Source organism: Dama dama, chromosome 5 (genome assembly GCF_033118175.1).
Source record: "Dama dama isolate Ldn47 chromosome 5, ASM3311817v1, whole genome shotgun sequence".
NCBI lineage: Eukaryota > Metazoa > Chordata > Mammalia > Artiodactyla > Cervidae > Dama > Dama dama.
Genome location: NC_083685.1, coordinates 62,965,892 through 62,987,075, shown reverse-complemented (window position 1 = coordinate 62,987,075; position 21,184 = coordinate 62,965,892). Strand labels below are relative to the sequence as shown.

The window sequence follows — 21,184 nt, the reverse complement described above, 5'->3', positions numbered from 1 at the left end:
TGGTGCTTTCATTATTTCTGTGTCTTATGTGTATTTTTAATTACACACATGCATACTACACTGGAGAATTTTATTTTTCATATGTATACTTACTATAGATAACGGTGTTGTATGAAATGCATTTTTCGGTAACTTTCTGTTTTTACTTATCACTCTTTGAGGTTCATGCATGTTGACCAAGGTGGTTGTATCCTTTTTCTCAGTTATACGTATTCCACGGTATAACTTCATCTGTTTATCATTTTGATGAGAATTTTTGGTGTATTTTGTATACATGAGAAAGTTCCTTTCTAGAATTGGAATCGATAATTTGTAAGGTGCAAATGTGAAACATTACAAGATACACAATGCCTTTTCCAAAGTAGTGTATCAGTTTATATTCTTGCCAGTGATGTATAAATAGTCATGTCTTCATATCACCTCATTAGTTGTTATGGCTGGAGTTTAAAAAATTCCAAATATGATGAATATTAAATGCTGTGTTTCCCTAATTTTAATCTGCACTTTTTTTGTTTTGTGGGAGTTCTTCATATATTCTTGGTCTTAATCCTTTGCCACCTATATTATTTATGAGTGTCTTCTGTCAAGTTGTTGCTTTTCTTGTTATGTTTGGAGTTTTATGTTTGGGTCTTCTGAGGAAATTTTACATTTCAAATAACATTCAGTTAAATATTCAAATGAAAATTCAGTTAAATTTATTAGCTTTTATTATGCTTTATATATCTTATTTAGGAACTGTACATATATCCAGAAGTAATATAATTAGCAAATATTAATATTAATTATAAATTGACTAGAAGGATAAAGAACAGAAGTGATAAATTTAGTATATCTTTATTTTTAATAAATAATAATTTATTTGTATCTGGCTGCATCAGGTCTTAGATGCTGCATGCAGGATCTTCATTCTGTCGTGTCAGATCTTCCCGTGTGGGGCATGGACTCTCTAGTTGCAGTGCGTGGGCTTAGTTGCTCTGCGGCTTATGGGATCTTAGTTCCCTAATCAGGGATTGAACCTGCGCCCCTGCACTGCAGATTCTTTACGACTGGACCCCCAGGGAAGTCCCTGGTATATCTTTAAATGTTTTATTCTACTGACTATCATAGTTATTGCTCTGGAATAGTTTGCCTATCTATTGGAATATGGGCTTCTCTCATAGCTCAGTCGGTAAAGAATCTGCCTGCAAAACAGGAGACCCGGGTTCAATTCCTGGGTTGGGAAGATCCCCCGGAGAAGGAAATGGCAACCCACTCCAGTATTCTTGCCTAGAGAATCCTATGGACAGAGGAGCCTGGTGGGCTATAGTCCATGGGGTCTCAAAGAGTTGGCCACGACTTGACGTCCAAACCACATTGGAATATGTTGTCATTTCCTAAATATATGTTCTTGAGTGTTTGGATAACTTCAGCTATTTGAAGTACTTAGATGTTATTATTAATTCTGCTTCCTCCCTCTTCAGTGAGAGAAAGATGTGTTGCTATTGTAAGGATTTACAAAGGTATCTTAGATTATACCACGATCTTGAGAATAATCCAGTGCTAAATGAGGCAAAGATGTGATTTTAAAAAATGGCTTTCTTTTAGTCTCTGCATTTTTAAGCTAATCAGTTTAGTGAAAGGCAGTCTTCAAAGAATTGTGGCCTAAGGGCCAAATCTGGTCTGACCTGTTTCTGTCAATAAATTTTTATTGAAACACAGCCACTTGCATTTATTTATGTATTTTGTATGACTGCTTCCATGCTACAAGTATTGAGTATTTGTGACAGAGACTTTTTTGCCCCTATGCCTAAAATATTTACCATTTGGCACTTTGCAGAAACACCTTGCCACCTCTTCTCTGAATTATTTTAGTTTGTGCTGGTACCCAGCTATTCTGATGTCTGCTGTAGTGAGCCGTTGCAGTCTGGTCTGATTTTCTCCTAGTAGTATTTTTCCCTTTACTACTTCATGAGAAAAATAGGGTTAAGTTTAGATCTCACATAATTCAAATTTATCTGGATTTCAAATATAGCTGGGAGAGTTCTCATTTAGGAAAGTGCGCTGTGAATTAGATTTTAATAATTTTATGCCTATTCCCTGTTAATTCAGCACTTTCGTATACACTTTAGTTTAGCCATTCTTCCTAAGGACATGACAAAGGAATATAATCTTTAGAGCAGTAATTCTTGAAGTACTATCTGAAGACCTCGGGACTCCAGGAGACCACTTCAGGGAGTGGAGGGGTGCACCTTTTCCAGATACATATCTAGTTAGAAGATAGATTTTTCTTCATGTACTGCAGTCTAAACAATATAATGCAACAGACTGAATACAAAAGCAGATATTAGAGTGTAGGTATCTTCTATTATGCCAGAATTGAAAGAGGTTTGCAAAAATAATAGCAAATGAAATTTGTGAAATAATAGCACTCTTCTAATTTTTATTATTGCTTTGAAAAATGCCATTTATATTAATAGATCCTGGGTTTATTGCTATTTTCAAAAGAAATTAATATTTGTAAAATTTCTTAGCTTTAATTTCTAAGGTGGTAACTAGTAATAGGGGCTTCCTTCACGGCTCAGCTGGTAAAGAATCCGCCTGCAATGCGGGAGATTTGGGTTTGATCCCTGGGTTGGAAAGTTCCCGTGGAGAAGGGAAAGGCTACCCACTCCAGCTTTCTGGCCTGGAGAGTTCCATGGACTGTTTAGTCCATGGGGTCACAAAGAGTTGGACACAACTGAAGACATGCCCCATATAAATAAGTACTTTGGATCCTGAGACCAAAATGCTTGAGAAGTGCAAAATCATTGACTGTTTAGGGCCAGTAGCCTAGTCTCTTAATTATTTTCTATCCACAAAACAAAAGGGGTGGAATAGAAGATATCTCACCTTAGCTTTTGAGTGTTTATAGTTAAATATTTATATCCAGTCACCAGTCTATTTGTGTAAGTAATGAAGATAGCATGGACTTTGGAGATAGGCTGGTCCTGGGTTTGAATTCTGATTTATAATAATTTATAGTTTGTAAACTCAGGGAAGTTTCTAAACTTTTCTTAACCATCAGTGTTAATCTAGAAATGGTAAAAGTGGTAATTAATGTGTTTATCTGACTATAGGAGTTAATGAGTGAAGTCACAGCAAATGAATTTAAATGACAGTTTTCCTTTGTTATAGCCCTGTCATTCCTCCTGCTAATCCTTTGTTCTGACTCTTAGTGCTAGCTTATTAGTAAGGCCCTAATACTTTATATTTGATATAAATACACATTTTTAAAAATTTTCTTTTTAAATGAGTTAGTTACATCCAAAATCATTTGTGAAGCATATATGCTAAGTGAAGGAAGAATTGTGACTACCTGACTTAAAAACATGCTTCATGGTTCAACCTTTCCAACCCCCACCCATCCTCATTTCCTTCTTGAAAAGTTAAAAAATATGTGTTCGTAAATAATATAACCTCTTATATTGCCTATTTTTATATTTTATGAAAGTGACATTGTACTGTGTGAACTCTTCTGTTATTTTTCTCATCAAGCCTTTTCTTTCTAAGAATCTTTTTTATTCTTCATAAATAAATAAATTTTAAAAAAGAATTAATCAAAGTCGTTAGTGTCGGAGAGAGTTGATTGAAGCCAGGGATGGGCAATCCTTGGCCAAATCTTGCATGCTTCTGTAAATAAAGTTTGATTGGAACATACAGAAAAATCTTTTTATTCTTACGTATAGCTTTCTTTCGTTCAATTTCACTGCTGTGAATAGTCGGGTGCTCAAAGGCAAAGGCTTTAATAGAGGTGTCATTTTCAAACTTCATGTAACTGTTGTTCCCAGTAAGAAATTTATTGTGATGAGTTATGTGTGTGTACATATGTGTGCACACATGTTCTCCTCTCCCCCCACACACCTGAAATAGAGCTTGATTCTATGAGATAGTGTTCACTCTTACTAAATGTTGGTATGGAGTTATTTTTGATGATGGGAATTCCTTAGTTGTCCTGGAGTTACTGCTGGTCATGAAATCCCTGTTCAATCCCTGGTCAGAGAACTAAGATCCTGAAAGCTGTGCGGTGGAACCCCTCCCCTGCCCCGGCAAAAATGCTGATGATGCCTCAATAAAGTGATTCCATGATCCACCAAATGAAATATCTTTAATTTGAAAAAAGCTCTGCTCTAGGACATATTAGTAGGAATAGAGTTGCTCTATCTTCTAACTTTTGATGCTGTCATAAGTAATGTTCTGTCCTCTAACTTTTGATGCTGTTAGATTTCTTATTTTTGCAGGGTTTTGTCTTTTGCCTGCTTTGAAATTTTTCTCTTTCTTAATGACTTGTAGTAATTTATACATGTCTGGGTTACTTCTCCTATGGATAGTTCTAATGGTCAGTGGCCTGAGGTGTTTGTTATTTTCCTCCAGGTTTATTGTTCTCAAAATAACTTGTTTAAAAATAATGTTATTCCCTTCCATCAGCACAGTCCTAATCTTCTTAGAAAAGCAAATGATTTCTACCTACTTTTTCACTATTTCCCTTGAAAAAAGCATTTCCTGCCTCATCTTAAACTGTTCACTTGAGAAAAATATCTACTCTGACTGAACTGGTTCTACTCAGTTTAAAATATATCAAGCTTTCTTAGGTCTCCATTTCTGTTTGCTCGTGGCATGAACTTTGTGCTCCTTTGTACTTAACCAAATCCTTTATATGTTTAAGGATTTAAAGCTAGCTAAAAAAAAAATAGAGATAACAAGGAAACATTTCATGCAAAGATGGGCACCATAAAGGACAGAAATGGTATGGACATAACAGAAGCAGAAGATATTAAGAAGAACTGACAAGCATACACAGAAGAACTGTACAAAAAAGATCTTCATGAGCCAGATAACCACGATGGTGTGATCAATAACCTAGAGCCAGACATACTGGAGTGCAAAGTCAAGTGAGCCTTAGCATCACTATGAATAAAGCTAGTGGAGGTAATGGAATTCCAGCTGAGCTCTTTCAAATCCTAAAAGATGATGTTGTAAAAGTGCTGCACTCAATATGGCAGCAAATTTGGAAAACTCCCCAGTGGCCACAGAACTGGTAAAGGTCAGTTTTCATTCCAAGCCCAAAGAAAGACAATGCCAAGGAATGCTCAAACTACTGCACAGTGGCACTCATCTCACATGCTAGCAAAGGAATATTCAAAATTCTCCAAGCTAGACTTCAGCAGTACATGAATTGAGAACTTCCAGATGTTCAAGCTGGGTTTAGAAAAGAGGAACCAGAGATCAAATTGCCAACATCTGTTTGATCATCAAAAATGCAAGAGAGTTCCAGAAAAACATCTGCTTCATTGACTACACTAAAGCCTTCGACTGTGTGGATCACAACAAACTGTGGAAAATTCTTTAAGAGATGGGAATACCAGACCACCTTACCTGCCTACTGAGAAACCAGTATGCAGGGCAAGAAGCAACAGTTTGAACCAGAGTTGGAACAACAGAATCGTTCCAAATTGGGAAAGAAGTATATCACAACTGTGTATTGTCACCCTGCTTGTTTAATTTAATATGCAGAGTACATAGTGCAAAATACCGGGCTGGATGAAGCACAAGCTGGAATCAAGATTGCAGGGCAAAGTATCAATAACCTCAGATATGCAGATGACACCACCCTAATGGCAGAATGCGAAGAGGAACTAAAGAGCCTCTTGATGAAAGTGAAAGAGGAGAGTGAAAAAACTGGCTTAAAATTCAACATTCATTAAACGAAGATCATGGCATCCGGTCCCATCATTTCAATGAAAATTGATGGGGTAACAATGGAAACAGTGACAGACTTTATTTTCTTGGGTTCCAAAATCACTGCAGATGGTGACTGCAGCCATGAAATTAAAAAGACACTTGCTCCTTGGGAGAAAAGATATGATGAATCTAGACAGCATATTAAAAAGCAGAGACATTACTTTGTCAACAAAGTTCCATCTGGTCAAGGCTATGGTTTTTCCTGTAGTCATGTATGGATGTGAGAGTTGGACCATCAAGAAAGCTGAGCATGAAAGAATTGATGCTTTTGAAATGTGGTGTTGAAGACTCTTGAGAGTCCCTTGGACTGCAAAGGGGTCAAACCAGTCAATCCTAAAGGGAAGCAGTCCTGTATATTCATTGCTATGATTGATGCTGAAGCTCCAATAGTTTGGCCATCTGATGGGAAGGGCTGGCTTATTAATAAGGACCCTGATGCTGGGAAAGATTGAAGGCAGGAGAAGGGGATGACAGAGGATGAGATGGTTGGATGGCATCACTGACTCGATGAACATGAGTTTGAGTAAGCTCCTAGAATTGGTGATGGACAGGGAAGTCTGGGGTACTGCCATCCATGGGGTTGCAAAGAGTCGGTCATGACTGAGCAACTGAACTGAATTGAACTGAAATCACTATTATAACAATTTTTTATACTCCTCAGCCATGCTGCTGTGTGTGAATTCACAGCACTTAATTTTCTCTTTGTATCTGAGTCTCTCTTTCCCTTCGTCCTCCCATTGCTTCCCCTCCCTCTCGTTTTTCTTCTCTTCTCCTCTCCGCTCTCCTCCCTGCCCCTACTTCTTCCTTCCCTCCTTTCTCACTCCCTCTCGCCCCCGCTTCCTCTCTTTCCCCGGTCTCCATCTCCTCACCCTGCACACCCTGCGTTGGCATGGACAGCAGGCTCCTGGTGCGGTCTGTGTTGCCCTCCATCACGGCTCAGCTCGCTGGTGTCCTTGCTTGTGTCTTTTTTCCTTTTCGCCACCGTCTCCTTTTTTCCTACCCCTCTCCTTCTCTGTTCTTCTCCAGTGCTCCTCCGCACGTTCTGTCCCCCGCGCCGCCTGCCTCCCCCAGCCTCCTCCGCGTTGTCTCTGTCACGTTTGTTTTGTCTCTAGGTCAGCCTCCATGGGCCCTCTCACTCATTTCCAGTCGCTGCGTCTGGGTCTTACTCCAGTCGGCACCTTCTTTTCTTCTCCTTTCTTCCTTTGATCTTCCCACTCCTCCCCTTTGTCTTCCCCGCACCTTCAGGTTTACTATGAAAGACAGAAAGATGAATCCAGAGCAGGTCTTACCCTGACAGAAGTTACTCCCCACTGTGGAGGTCATCCATGCGCTGAAAACCAAGGCTGGAAGGGGTCAGTGTCACAGAGAAGGTATTCAGAGTGACACGAGGGGGCCTTTGAGGGTCTGGAGTTCAGATGTCACCGGACTACAGCCTTGTGCTGTGCTTAGCCCCTCAGTCATGTCCAGCCCGTGTACTCTAGGCTGCCGCCTCCTTCGTCCATTTAATTCTACAGGCAGGGATCCCGGAGTGGGCTGCCATTTCCTTCGCCGGGGATCTTCCCGACCAGGGATCGAACCTCGATCTTCTGCATTGCAGGCAGATTCTTTACCATCTGAGCCAGCAGGGAATCTTGACTACAGCCTTGAAGGGTAATAAATAGGGTTTGGGTGTGTAGAGATTGGGGTGATGAGAACCACTTGTGGAGGAATTGGCATAAGCAGAGATACAGAGGTGATTTCCCTGAGGGAAAAGCATGGGAATTGTTTGCTCTCCTTGTGAGTGTGTAACGTGCATGAGGAAGATCAGTAATGAGTCACATAGGAAATGTAGACTGGCATTTAATCATGTATGATCCTGGAATAGCCCTCATGTTATATTGCTGGTTAAAAGTGACTGTTAATTGAAAGCCCTCATCAGCAGGGATGAAAGGTTTTATATCCTTCCTGTCTTCCGTAACTGAGCATGGTGCTGAGAGCTTGGCAGCTGTGTGTTGGGTATTTGTTCAGGAACGAGGAGGAGCTGCACCATCACTGTTTGTGTTAGCTGCTCAATCGAGTCCCACTCTTTGTGACCCCATGGACCATAGCCTGCCAGGCTCCTCTGTCCATGGGATTCTCCAGGCAAGAATACTGGAGTGGGTTGCCTTTCCTTCTCCAGGGGATCATCCTGACCCAGGGATCGAACCTAAGTCTCCTGCATTGCAGGCAGATTCTGTACCAACTGAGCCACCAAAGGAAGCTGAGCCATTGATTATATCATCATGTGGCATCATGCCACCCTGTACGTACACCTCAGAGTTTTCTTATCAATGATCCAGGAAATAGCCACAGCCACTGACTTTTTAAAGAAGTACCTACGAACACACAGTATGTTTTAGGGGTTGTCTCGTTAGAGTAACTTGGGAGGTGCATCTTACTATACTTTCCGGGACCCCACCTCAGAATCTTAATCTGAATCTTGTGGGATGTTTCTAGAAATCCATATTTTAAAATAAGGCCTTCTTATGTACTTTAAATTTCTAGGGCCCCTCAAACTTTACAAGGAATTAGTTTTACTTATTTTAATATTCTCTCCTTCTCTCTTTTAAAGTAAGATGCTAATATAACATACTCTTTAGAAAGTATCATGAAGACAGATGAATTCTATGTAAATTAAATATAGACCCCAATTAAACCCCTTAGTACATTCTTTTTATCATAAAGAATATTTTTTATTTTTTTATATTTTATTTTTTATTTCTGGGAGCGTATATTAAGGCATAGAAAATGTTAGAAGAAATATAAGCTACTTTTCTTATGTATTATCTGAAATCAGTGTATTTTAGACTCAAATTTATACACAAACCCGAAGCTGACTTTGTTTTCTGTGTGTATTACATATGTATACTTAATTAGTTCCTAGTTTTCTTTACTCCAGTGATTTACGGCTTTAAATAGATCTTAAAACCTTTGCAAAGAAAATAGTGATCTCATAGAAAGGTCTTTTTTGCCTGCTTTGAGTCAAGAACCAGTTTTGGCCTTAAGTTTCTGAATTACAGTTATAAAATGGAATAAATCCTGATTATTTCAGAGTAGTTTTATCTGAGTGAAACTGCATCTGTCCCTTTTTGCTGTGGAAGTGTACTTCAGAAGATAAGTGCTAAAGCTTTACTTTTTGAGGGGGAAAAGAAAAATTTAACGTTACAGGTTGCCTCTTGTGGTTTTCACCTTTAATGTTTCATAAATTTCTTTCAGTTTTATTTCTTTGCATGAATTTTTTTTATTTATGAAAAAGCTTTTCTCTGTAGTAAGTTTGATATAAAGTGATTTATTTGAATGTAGCTATGTTAATTGTTTGGAATTGTAAATCTTGATATCTATTTTTAAAGTAAAATGGAAAGCTTATACTCTAAAGCTCTTCAAATCAATATTTAATAAAGTTTAGGACAGAGCTGAAGTGATTCAGTAAGTAGGTGAACAATTTGTAGCATGCTGATAAACATTCTGCTGAAAGTATTGGAATCAAAAATTTTTCTTTGAAGATTTTAGTTGTAAAGGTTTATAAATATTTTTGTGCATATAATACTGAAGTGATGCATATTTTTTCCTTTTTACAGTCATTTAAAATCTCTACTATCACAAATTTATAACTTGGTTCTTCATAAAGAACTGGTGTGTAAAAAACTAATGTTGCAGACTTGTATAGCTTTTGCAGTTACATCAGGATACATGTAGCTGCTATAAAAAGCCAAAGAAACTCAATTGCAATTTTATTGTCCAGTTTGATAGATATCCTGCCACCTCTGTAGCAGGGAAGCTCTTTGTCACTGTGTCCGTCCCCTCCAGCAGCTGAACTATGTCTTATAAGCAGTCATAGGCTCTCCTGGTGTCTTTGGAGTATGTTGGTTACCTTGGTCTCAGGTTTCAAGTGTGTACCTGTAACTTTGTAATTGTATTATTTCCTTGTGTTTTCTAGGTTTTTATTATTTATCTTCCTTTTTTTTATGCTTCAAATTGAACATTATCTTGAGTAATTAAATATTGTTTGCACTTGGTATGCCAACCTGCTTCTATTCTATAGTTGAAATCTAGGTTAAGGCCTAATATATTCTGAATTATGATGAAATGGCTTAAACCTAAATGTTAGTTGTTTTATATAAGAATATATAACAGTTTAGGTTGGGTAAAAAGCAGGTGGAAATCAGTTTTGTTAAAATTCTCTAAGTCGTTTCTTAAAAGTATTTTTAAAAGTTACAAGATATGAACTGGCATGTATAAATATACATATCTTTGTATGTGTGAGCTTATGGTGGCTATATAATAAAATTAAGAATTACAAGGCGTTCCCAGGTTGTTCAGTGGTTAGGGCTTTATGCTTCCACTGCAGGGGACACAGATTTGTTCCCTGGTCGGGAAATGAAGATCTCATGTGCCGCATGGCTTGCCAAAAAAAACCAAAAATAATTGCATATCCTTTTATGATTTCAAGAGTTACAAAATTTTCATATATCATGATTGTCTGCATTTTATATTTAATTGCTAAAGTATTTGTTGGCTTTAAGTTTTTTTAAACAGTATTTAGGTTTTTTTTTCAATTTTAAATTAATATGTGCTCATTGTTGGGAATGTGCAACCTAGTACAAAATATAAACACAAAATCCTGAAATTACCTGTTATCCCATCACCTGCATATGGCTTAAGTGCAAGACTTTCTAAGTCTTCTGTTCTTTACATAAATACACACACACACGTATAATTATTCTCTTGTAAAAATATAATATTTATATTTTACAGCATTATTTCAATTAGTGATGTGCTTCTTACATGGATTTTAGTGCCTGCATATTATCAGGTGTATGTATATTGCATCGTATTATGGAGAAGTAAAGTTAAGAGCAAAAGCTGTAGCTCTGATATAATATCTGAATACTATCAGACCACTTGAAATGCTAGGAAGGAGTGATTGAGTAAATGATTCAGGTTTACTTGTCATATTCTGGCCTTCTCCAGATATTATTTGGAAAAACTGGTGGAGGTGATTTTTAAAAATCTGTTGAGTTGTATTACAATGTATTGCACCATGGTTTAATTTTCCTTTGTCTTTCAGGAGTGATGGGTCTGTTCCTACATATATATATATATATATATATATATATATATATATATATATATATATATATATACACATATACACACACACACACACACACATGTCTTATTTTATAGGATGAATTCCTAAAATACCAGAAGGAGTTTGCATGTTTTAAAAAGATATTGCTAAGTTGCTATGTAAAAAATTGTGTATTGATTTGTATTCTAACTTTACATGGGAGTGCCTGTCTAGACTGTTCTTAAGAAAATAAAATTGGTCAAGATGACTTTTTAAAATTAAACTTAATTTACTTTTAATTGGAGGATAATTGCTTTATGATACTGTGTTGGTTTCTGCCATATATTGACACAAATCAGCTGTTAGTAAGTTATTGTGATACTATTTTATGTCACTGTGCTTCCTGTCTTCATGCATGTAAAATGAAGGTTATACTACCTGTCTATTTAGGGTTGCTTTGAAGATTGTCTCAATATTTGCCAGATGCTTAAATCAGTAAATAAGAAGCATCCTGTGTATTTCAACTATTATGCAAGTATTTTAAACCATATCTGGTATTGTCCACTACAATGAGCTTAACTTAGTATTTGTTATGTATATATTTTCAGGCATGGTGTGGAATGGGGAACAATTATTGATTAGATGAAAATTTTCATACTTTAAGGTAGTTGGAGGGAAGAAAATTTCTTAAAGTAAATTTCTTTTAAATTAATTAAAGAATGTTAGATGTTAAATTAATTAAGAATGTTTTCCATGTGTTAGTATGATATTTATAGAGATTAAGAGGATACTAATCGTTTGGAAAGTTTCTCTTTAAATTGCATCCTCACTTGATGTTAATAAGAAAGTGTTGTTCAAAAGTCATTTTATGAAAGTGTAAGGCTTCTTTTTATGTTTAATAGTTTTGCTTACTTAAGATGGTGAACTTTAGACCAAAAGTTACAACTTTTATGTAACATCTGAATAAACCATCTAACATCTATCATCTGAATAGACCAATTAAAATTCTCGGAAGAAATAATTGAGTGAATTAATTTGCTTTTCATATTATGGGTTTCTCAAAAACTCTGTTCAGAAAAATTGGTGGAAATAATTTTTAAAAAATATATTAAATATACACACACATGCACACATACATATAGTTGAAAAGAATCAGAGTCAGTAATAGTTAAAGCAGTAAAATCAGATTTTATTCAGGAACTCTTGTAATAGGGAGAAAAATCCTGAGTATAGAGCTTAGCTCAACTCTGAATACAAGGAGAAGTCTCGGTTTTATAGCTAGGAGCAGAGCAGGAGCGGGGAAGGTCTTCAGTGAATGGAAAATTAACAAGAGACGCAATCTGGGATGGCCAGATTCTAGTTAACCAGACGTTAACAGGACTCTTGCTGAAGGCAGGCCGGGCTGATTCGATGTCACCCGTGGAACAGTGGGAAATGAGGAGCTGCTCAGATGTCTGGCAGGGACAGAGGGCCGAGTTGAGACAGAAGTTCAGAGGAACCTTAGCAAAGTCTGGTTAAGGAGAGAGCCTTTGTCAATGCAAACAAAAGTGCAGTTGTACTGCTTTTAAATGTGTTGTTTCTGCTTCCTTGGCAGTTTTTTATATAGGCATGTTCAATTTTTTGTTATTTATTCTTTTGGTTTTTTGTAGTGGGTTTATTTTAAGCTTTCTGTGAATGGAATAGTAAGATTTACAAGTCAGTTCCATTTGAAAATCTTTTAATTTGTCTGTGTAATCACATGGTTGCCTTTTAAAACAGTGAATAAATAAAGCTTACCCTTATGTAATTTTCCTTCTTTCTCATGATTCACAAAGCCTTTGTAGTTCAATACCTCCTTAGGGTTGATTCTGCTTACTTACTATTTTTATTGCTCATCACTCCTAGAAATGCTTTAATCTTGTTGCTTTACCAAATAACTCAATATCTTGGATTTTCTTTCACCATCTTTCTTATACATCATTTCTTACACAGATCTTCTTAAATTTCTTCTGCATGGTGTCTTCCCTTGCTCTTAATCTTGCTCTTTTCTTTCTTGCAAATGAGTAATCATTAATGAGGTCCAAACTTAAATCTCAGCACCTTCTTGGTACCTCCAGGTGTCTCTAGGCACAGTAATGTATTTTCTGTATACTGCCAGTAGTATCTAAATTTTACTTTGAATTACTTGGAGTCTTTAAAGCATTCTCAGAGGGCACACAGAAGCCATGAACAAATAGAAAAATGTATTTCCTGGAATAGGAAGATTCAACATCATAAAGTTATAATAGCTTTTCTTTAGGTTTAAAGAAATTTCTTTAGTTTGTTTTATATAAATAAATTTCTTTAGGTTATTTTATAAAGCTAATGAAATCCCAAGGAAATGCCAGTTAATCATTTTTCTTTTGGAGGGGAAAAAACAGAGTAAGGTAATTATTAAGGAACAGTAAGATGAAATAAACAAGTAAAAATATGTAGGAAGATTCTGTAAAGAGCAACTAGAAGGAACCAAGTCTACTGAGTACTAAACTACATTACCAAATGTCAGTAATTTAAAAAATGCAGTGTTGACACATGAGGAGATAGGCTGACCAGGGGATTAGAAGAAACAAACAGAAATAAACAAAATTCCATGTAAGTCTTTCGTATATTGTAAAGGCTACGTCTCAAATCACCAGGGAAAACTTAAACTATCCATGAATAGTGTTGGGACAATAGAGGATTCATCTATGGAGGAAAAAAGTTGGAATATGAAGAAATTTAACACATGGATCAATTAAATGGACAGTGATGCAGTTGGAGGGAGGAAGCATAAAGGTACTAGAAGAAAAGACATAATTTTTCTGTGGCCTTTTGTGTAAGAATTTTCTCAATATGATTTAGAATCTAGAACCATTCAAGAAAAAAAGACTATTTTTTTTTTTTTTACATTAAATCTTGCAAAATCCTTGTGACCAAAGAACAAACAATACCATAGGCAAAGTCAAAAAGGCAGACGACAAATTGAGATAACTATTTAGGACCAGAGCAAAGATAGCATTCCTTTTATATAAACTTCTCCTAGAAATAGAGAGGGAACGACAGCCTAATAGGAAAATGGGCAAAAGACATGATCAAACAACCCATGGAAAACTGAGTAAAAAGTACTATAGGTTTATGAAAAGATGCTCAACCTACTCCTTGTAAGGGACTGCAAATTATAGGAGAGTTCACCAAGGTACATTAAATGACAAAAGAAAGTGTGAAACAGTGTGTGTAGTGGATATTAGTGAGTAAAACAGGTGGGCAAGTGAGAATTTGTATTTGTGTCTATATGCACAAAAATATTCTGGAAAGATACATGTGAAATTAATAACTGATTGCCTGATTTTTGGGGAATTGTGCAGGTGAGGACCAGTGGTGGGAGGGAGATTTCTAGACTATCTACTCTTTTATATTTGAATCATGTGAATTGTAGAGGAGGAGAAATTCTTCCTGGACTCTCTTAAGATTCCTGACTGGACCTGAAAATTAACATAGATTTTTAAGAGAAAAGCATATGAATTTATTTAATATATTTTACATCAAGTGGGTGTTTTCATGAGGAAGTGAAGACCCAAAGAAACAATTAAGTCTGAGCATTTTTATATTAGATTTGACGAAGGGTGGGAAGTCATGGATAAACATGGGAGGACAAAGTGTATAATGACAGTACCCTGGGGGAAAACCGTCAGGGACTGTCCATTCAGATTCTTCTCAGCATCCCTCTTTTGAAGAGATGAGGATGTGCTTTTTCCTTTGGGTTTTACTTACCTCTCACATAAGAAGCTTCAGGGAGAAGGGAGTGATTCGAGAGTCCTTATGACCTGCTTCAGGGGAGGATGAAGAGGGCAGAATCTTTCTTACAGACACAGTTTCTCAAATTCCTTCATCTTAAAAGATAGTATGCCAGTGTGCCGTATTTTGGGATAGTGTGTTGTGAACTCCGTTAAAATATACTACCTACTTAAAAAAAGTTTTTGAGCATATTACATGATGAGTGTATAGTGCTTATTACATACCTGACTTGTTTTCCTCACGGGATTGTTGCTCTTTGTTATTGATCATATAATATTGTTTTGGTAACTAATTCTTTTAGGTGGTTTTCTTAGAATGGGCTAGGCTTTATACTTGATATCCCTCTAGTCAGGTTGTAATAGGGTAGCATTTAAGTGCTTAGGTTTGACCAGAATGTTTAGATTTTTAACCAGGGTACTTTGCATAAAATAGATCAGTAAATATGTATAAGCTTATAAATACTTGTAATTTGCTTTTAAGTATTATGTCTTATGCCATTATTGTTGTAAGCTGTTGCATCAGAGTCTTTATAAAAGATTTCCTGTTGTGTGGTTGTGATCATTTTGAGCTATGCTTGCTAATATCCCATATGGGAAGATTCAGCTATTTTTGAAGGAAAATATATCTCATTTATCAGCTGTGGAAAGGTTGGTAACTTAAGAACTAGAAGTTAGCATATCATATACAGCTGTTATTCCAAAGGAAAATAACATCCAATAAAAACGATGAATTTGCTTACAAAAAGAAAGCTAATTCCTAAACATTGTTAACATTTAAAACAACCTAAATTTTATAGGTAAAATTTTTTAATACGTAGGTTAGTAATGTTAATCTCTTAATATATTGCATTTATCTTTTATCTCCTAATTAGTAAATTTGTCTAGTTGAAAGTAATGGCTAAAGAAACATTATAGTTATTAGCTCATGACTATCTTTAACTAGTAGCTTATAGTAGTGATTTCCAAACATGGCAAACAGCTATAGATTAGCTATCAAATGATTGTGAAGATTAATGACTAGTCTTTTAGTGAAGTAATTTAGAACAATATCTGGTAATTAATTAGAAATTATCAGTCACAAATACTTTTAGGAAAACAGTATCAAAAAAGATAACAACAGTGATAATTACTCAGTTGCCATTTAGGTTTTCAATTACTGGAGTAAATTAAAAGAGGTTTAAAAATCAACTTCAAAAATTTAAAATGCATTTCTAATATTCATATTTGCAAAAAAAAACAAATAAGTTGGTTTGCTTAGGGAAGACAAAGCACTGTTTTAGAACAGATTTGACTACAAATCTATTTATCACAAAAGGAAATATATTCCTGTGGCACATTAAGTATACCTTTATGAAACTGTACTTTGCATTGAATTGCAATGTGTATTATATAACCCTAACCCTAACCCTAACCCTAACCTTAAAATTTAATGTTAAATGTTATTTCTTAACCCATCTTTTCAAATGGTGAGTTCAAAGTTTCTGTCCTCGGCATGAATATAGTTAGAATGTGAGAAAGAAATACATTACAGAGATATATGTATTATATTTCACCTTTAGAATGAATGGTCTCAAATGATTGAAAGATAGTCGTGGGAAGTTGTAACTTAAGTGAATACTCTTTAGTTTAGAGCAACATGAGAAGTCTCTCTTTAAGAGAGAGTTTGTGATAGCAAAAATATGTATCTTCTATTGGCCCTGAAGGGGACATGGAAATCCAAGAGGAATTCTTCAAGTTGTTTATAAATTTACAAGGAATGTCACTGCATAGAGCATTGCAGTGGGCTACAGGTATCATGAAAGTTTTGTTTCTCTGTTACCACTATGTTAGTAATCATAATAAAAGCATTAACACTAAAAGTGAATGATTTTTTTCAGGACTCTTATTCATACATTTTTTCTGTTAAGTTTTTACCCTATTCTGCTGTATTTGCTGTGTGCTCAGTCACGTAGTCGTGTCTGACTCTTTGCGACCCCATGGCCTGTAGCCTACGAGGCTCCTCTGTCCATGGGATTCTCCAGGCAAGAGTACTGGAGCGGGTTGCCATTTCCTTCTCCAGGGGATCTTCCTGACCCAGGGATTGAGCACCCATCTCTTGTGCCTCCTGCATTGGCAGGCGAATTCTTTACTACTGTGCCACCTGGGAAGTCCATTTGTATCCTATTACCAAATTAAAAAAATATATATAGTAGTATTTAGATGTAATCACATAGATATTAAGTTTTTGATATGTCCATTAAATTCCTGTTGTATACCATTTTAAGATGATGACTAACATTTGTTGTAAAAATATATTGAGCAAGTATAATCATAGCAATTTGAAATTTTTCCATACTGTTTTAACATACCGAATGAGTTTTATAGTGGAAGTAATGTAGGTTCTAACTTTTCAGTCTCAGATCTGTTTTATTTATTCTTCAAAACAATGCTCTTTAGTATAGGAACGTACTTGTTTTGAAATGGATGACAGTTTTTTACTGTTAAGTTTCTTTTGTAGCAGTTGAACTAGGGGATTAGTTGAACTAGGGGATAGCAGTTCCTCCTCACATTAGGAGTGTAGCTATTGGTCTTAACGTAGGATGAAAATGTAGGATATCCTTACTGTACAGTGTCTCAGTTTGTTAGTTGAGTTAAGCTGGCAAGTTACACAGTAACATTTAATGTATTGTATGTTGAAACTCAACATAAAAATGCCATAAAAGGATTTTGCAAAAATGCAAAAGTACACAGGATAGAGGGAAGAGGAGTGGGGTAAATAACAGTCAAGTTTAGAGTCTATGGATCAGCTGGGTAAGCTGTATTAATTTAGGTTTGGGGTAAGTAAGTCATAAGCTTAGTATGGGAAAAGCCAAAAATCAACTTCATTTTCATTAAAAAAAAAAAGTCTCAGATTTCTCAGAACTGGCTCCCTCAACTGTTTGAAGCTAAAGATTAGTGGTTGTATGTGCTGCAAGCAAAAACCATAGAAAAGATTGAGTAGTTTTGATTCTGACATCTTGATACCTTCCCCTACTCTTTGCTATTGGTAAGCAACCCCACCCTATTCTGGGAGACTTTTAGGGAGGGTAACACAGAGGATCACCGGTCTTCCTTCATATTAGCAAAATGCGAAGGGTGATTAAGAGACTATGTGTTGGATGGGAGGATGACACTTCCATCCCCCGCTCCCCACGTGGTTCCTAGAATATCGGCACCAGACCAGGCACCAGACCGTTACCTTGCAAGCAGGACCGAGAGGATGCAGCTTTGGGTTGTCTGTGTGCCTTCCTGTCTTAGGCCCCACCCAGATCATTCTGTGGTAAAGGTAAAAGTTGATTACCCACTGTGCTTTGTAATAAGTTAAAAAGCTTTTTAACCCCTTGGCCTTTAGCCCCCCACCTTGTATTAATCATGAGGAAAGAACCAACTTATACAAGATAGTTAAGGAAAGCATCTCACATAGGGGATAGAAACAAAGCAGATTAAGTGGTGAAAGGCAATTCAGAGAAAACAGATAATATAAAGAGAAGAAACAAGAAGGAAAACAGTTAAGGTACTCGGACAAACGAGTAGATTCTAATATGAAACTAGAATTGAATCCTATTCTATATGATATTAATAATAGACAAAGAACCACGACAGCACCTATTGAAAATTAATGATAGTTGTAATAATGGTAAGCACATCCATAGCTATTTTGTATATTGTATCATTTTAAACATTTTACATACAAAAACTCATTTAATCTCTCAATGACTACATGCTAATAATGTGTTACTATTACTATACTGTTAAGGAAGTAGTTAACAGTAAAACCTCTTGCCAATGCAAAAATATCCTCTCCTTAAAATGTAGAAGAGAATTTGTTGTTGTTGTTGTTCAGTTGCGAAGTCATGTTTGATTCTTTGCGACCCCATGGACTGCAGCATGCCAGGCTTCCCTGTAGAAAAGAATGTAACATTATTATTACTAAAAAAAAAAAAGCATTAAATTAGAATATGATGTGTGTATATCATAGGCAATCCACTAAAGAGATTACAAAGGAAAAAATAAATTTCATTCTTTTATATGGCCACATATAATCCATTACATACATGTTCTTGTTTTTATTAAAAAAAAATAAATTCTTGTGTATTTTTGACAAACTGGAGGTTACATCTTGGAGGCAAGCACATAGGCTTAAACTCTTACAGAGACAAAAGTGAGTGAAGTAAAGTCACTCAGTTGTGTCCGACTCTTTGCGACCCCGTGGACTGTAGCCTGCCAGGCTCCTCTGTCCATGGGATTCTCCAGGCAAGAATACTGGAGTGGGTTGCCATTTCTTTCTCCAGGGGATTTTTCCCAACCCAGGGATCGAACCCGAGTCTCCTGCAGGCAGACACTTTATCCTCTGAGCCACCAGGGAAGCCATCATTCTTGATGTTTGAAAGAAATGGCTCCAATGACCCCAGGAAAGACATCCTAGGGATAGGAAACTAGCAAGAGGCTTGTTATCTTATTTTATTATTATCTTATCTTATTATTATTATCTGAAGAGTTTCAGATAATATTGATATTATATTAATAATAATAGTAACTTTCTTTCTCACTTTCTCTGTTCAAACATCTCCAGAGACCTTCCCCAGTTAGCCTAGTAAGTTGGGAGTAAGTAAGTGAGGTTTAAATATATCTCCAGGTACCAGAGGAAATATTTCCAACTTCAAGTTTTCTATAGGAAAAACCAAAGGGGAGAGAGGGAATTTCATTTCCCTTTTGGCACCAGAGAAAATTTAAAATATGAAGTTTGTATTGACCCTTCTTAGGAAAAATACAAGCAGCAGGGAAGTGCAGAGTCACACAAGAGAAGTGGAAACATGTTCAACAGCTAGATGAGGCACTTTCCCAGATAATAGAACCAAAAGACAAAGGAGATGGAAAATCAAGAAATGATAAGAAGAGTAGAGGACCAGTCAGTGCATTGTCAAAGAGTAAAAATCCTGGGAAGTGAGAACAGGGGAAAGAGAGGGGACGGGGATATAAATTAAGTTATTCAAGAAAAATTTTCAGAACCAAAGGATATTCGTTAGTAGGTTGGAAGGGCCCAGTGGGTATTTAGCACCATGGGCCAAAATAGACCTATGCCAAGAATCGTTGTGGGAATTTCAAAGCATTAGGAACAAAGAGAAGACTTCATAAAATTTCATGAAAAAGAACAAAGTAAGTAAAAATAAGTCATATGAGGGTTCATGAATCAGAAATACCTCTCAGACTTCCCAGCAATAAACACAGAAGAAGACAATCAAAAAGTACCTTTCTTATTCTCAAGGTAGATGTTTTCCAACCTATGATTTTAACTGACCTTCAAATGTGAAGGTAGGATAAGTTTACTCTTAGGTTTTAAAAATTTGAAGCGGGCAGTGGAGGATATACTGCACCAAAAGGGGAGAGTAGAACAAAGAAGATACAGGATATGAGAAACAGGAGAGAGATGAAGGGATCTCCAGGATTCCAGTGAAGGGAGGTCTCAGGATGGCAGCGTTGTAGTAGCCATGTGGTAGTCCGTCTAAATCAGAATAGTTTGACTTAAGATCCAGTTATAGGGGGAGCTGTTATTACTGAAATGTCAGATGCCTTTGTAAGATCTTTTTAAAGCCTGAGGACAAATTACGCACAGGAGATGGGCCCATGTTCTCATGACTACTTGTCTTGACAGTGTGGTGAATGGTTCTGTTCTCTCTAGTCCTGTTGCCTGCATCACCCAAAGAGTCTCACTTCACCCCTCAAACATGGAATCTGTTGTGCTCTGCTTCTGAGAGTAGAATTGTAAGCTTAGATTTGGCAAATATAAAAGAGTTTTTTTGTTGGACCTTATTTATGCCAAATAGCCACTACCTGGCCCCCACTAGCCCTCAGAGATCTTTTCTCCTTTGTATTTCCCAGTGTTTCCTAATGACCTTGCCTGTAGACCTAAATAGTCTTATATATCCTCTTAGAGAAGCTGGAACCCGCTCTGGTACACAGATCCTCTGTAGCTTGTCTTCTCCTGGGAGCCTTTAGTTAACTCTGGGAATGTTGGCCTTTCTTTTAGTTGGCTAGGTTTATGCTCTGCTTAGTATCCCAAACTAAACATTCTAGGTATGTTTACTATATAGGTAGTAAAACTATTAAAGTAGGAAACAATGAATAGAAATACAAGGATAGTGATTTCCTGTTGTTGGGAGTGGTGAGGTTCAGAGTACAGTTGGGGTTGGGCACATAGTGGAATCGTGAGGTATGTTCTGCTCCTTGACATGGGTATAGGTACATGGGGCTAAAAAAATTACTCTTTAACCATACTTGTAGATTGTATATATTCATATTTATTGATTTTTTATAATAAAAATTTAAAAAATCCTCAATTTGAGTAAAGTCAAACCCATGATTATCCAAAACTAAACTCATTCTATAATGCTGTTGTGTTTTACATTATTATGTATTAATATGTCAGGACAAACATTATATCCTGGATATCAGAATAAAATTCAAAGTCTTTTACACAGTTTATGACTCTCTGTAATCCTAAAGCAATGGCTCCATCGCTTACCTTACC

The 21,184-nt window shown here is 36.3% G+C and overlaps 1 protein-coding gene across 2 annotated transcripts in view; it reads left to right on the top strand.

Moving 5' to 3' along the window:
* The window catches only part of LRBA (LPS responsive beige-like anchor protein), a 725,050-nt gene that overhangs the window by 136,130 nt on the left and 567,736 nt on the right, over positions 1 to 21,184 (top strand). The window lies entirely within an intron of this gene.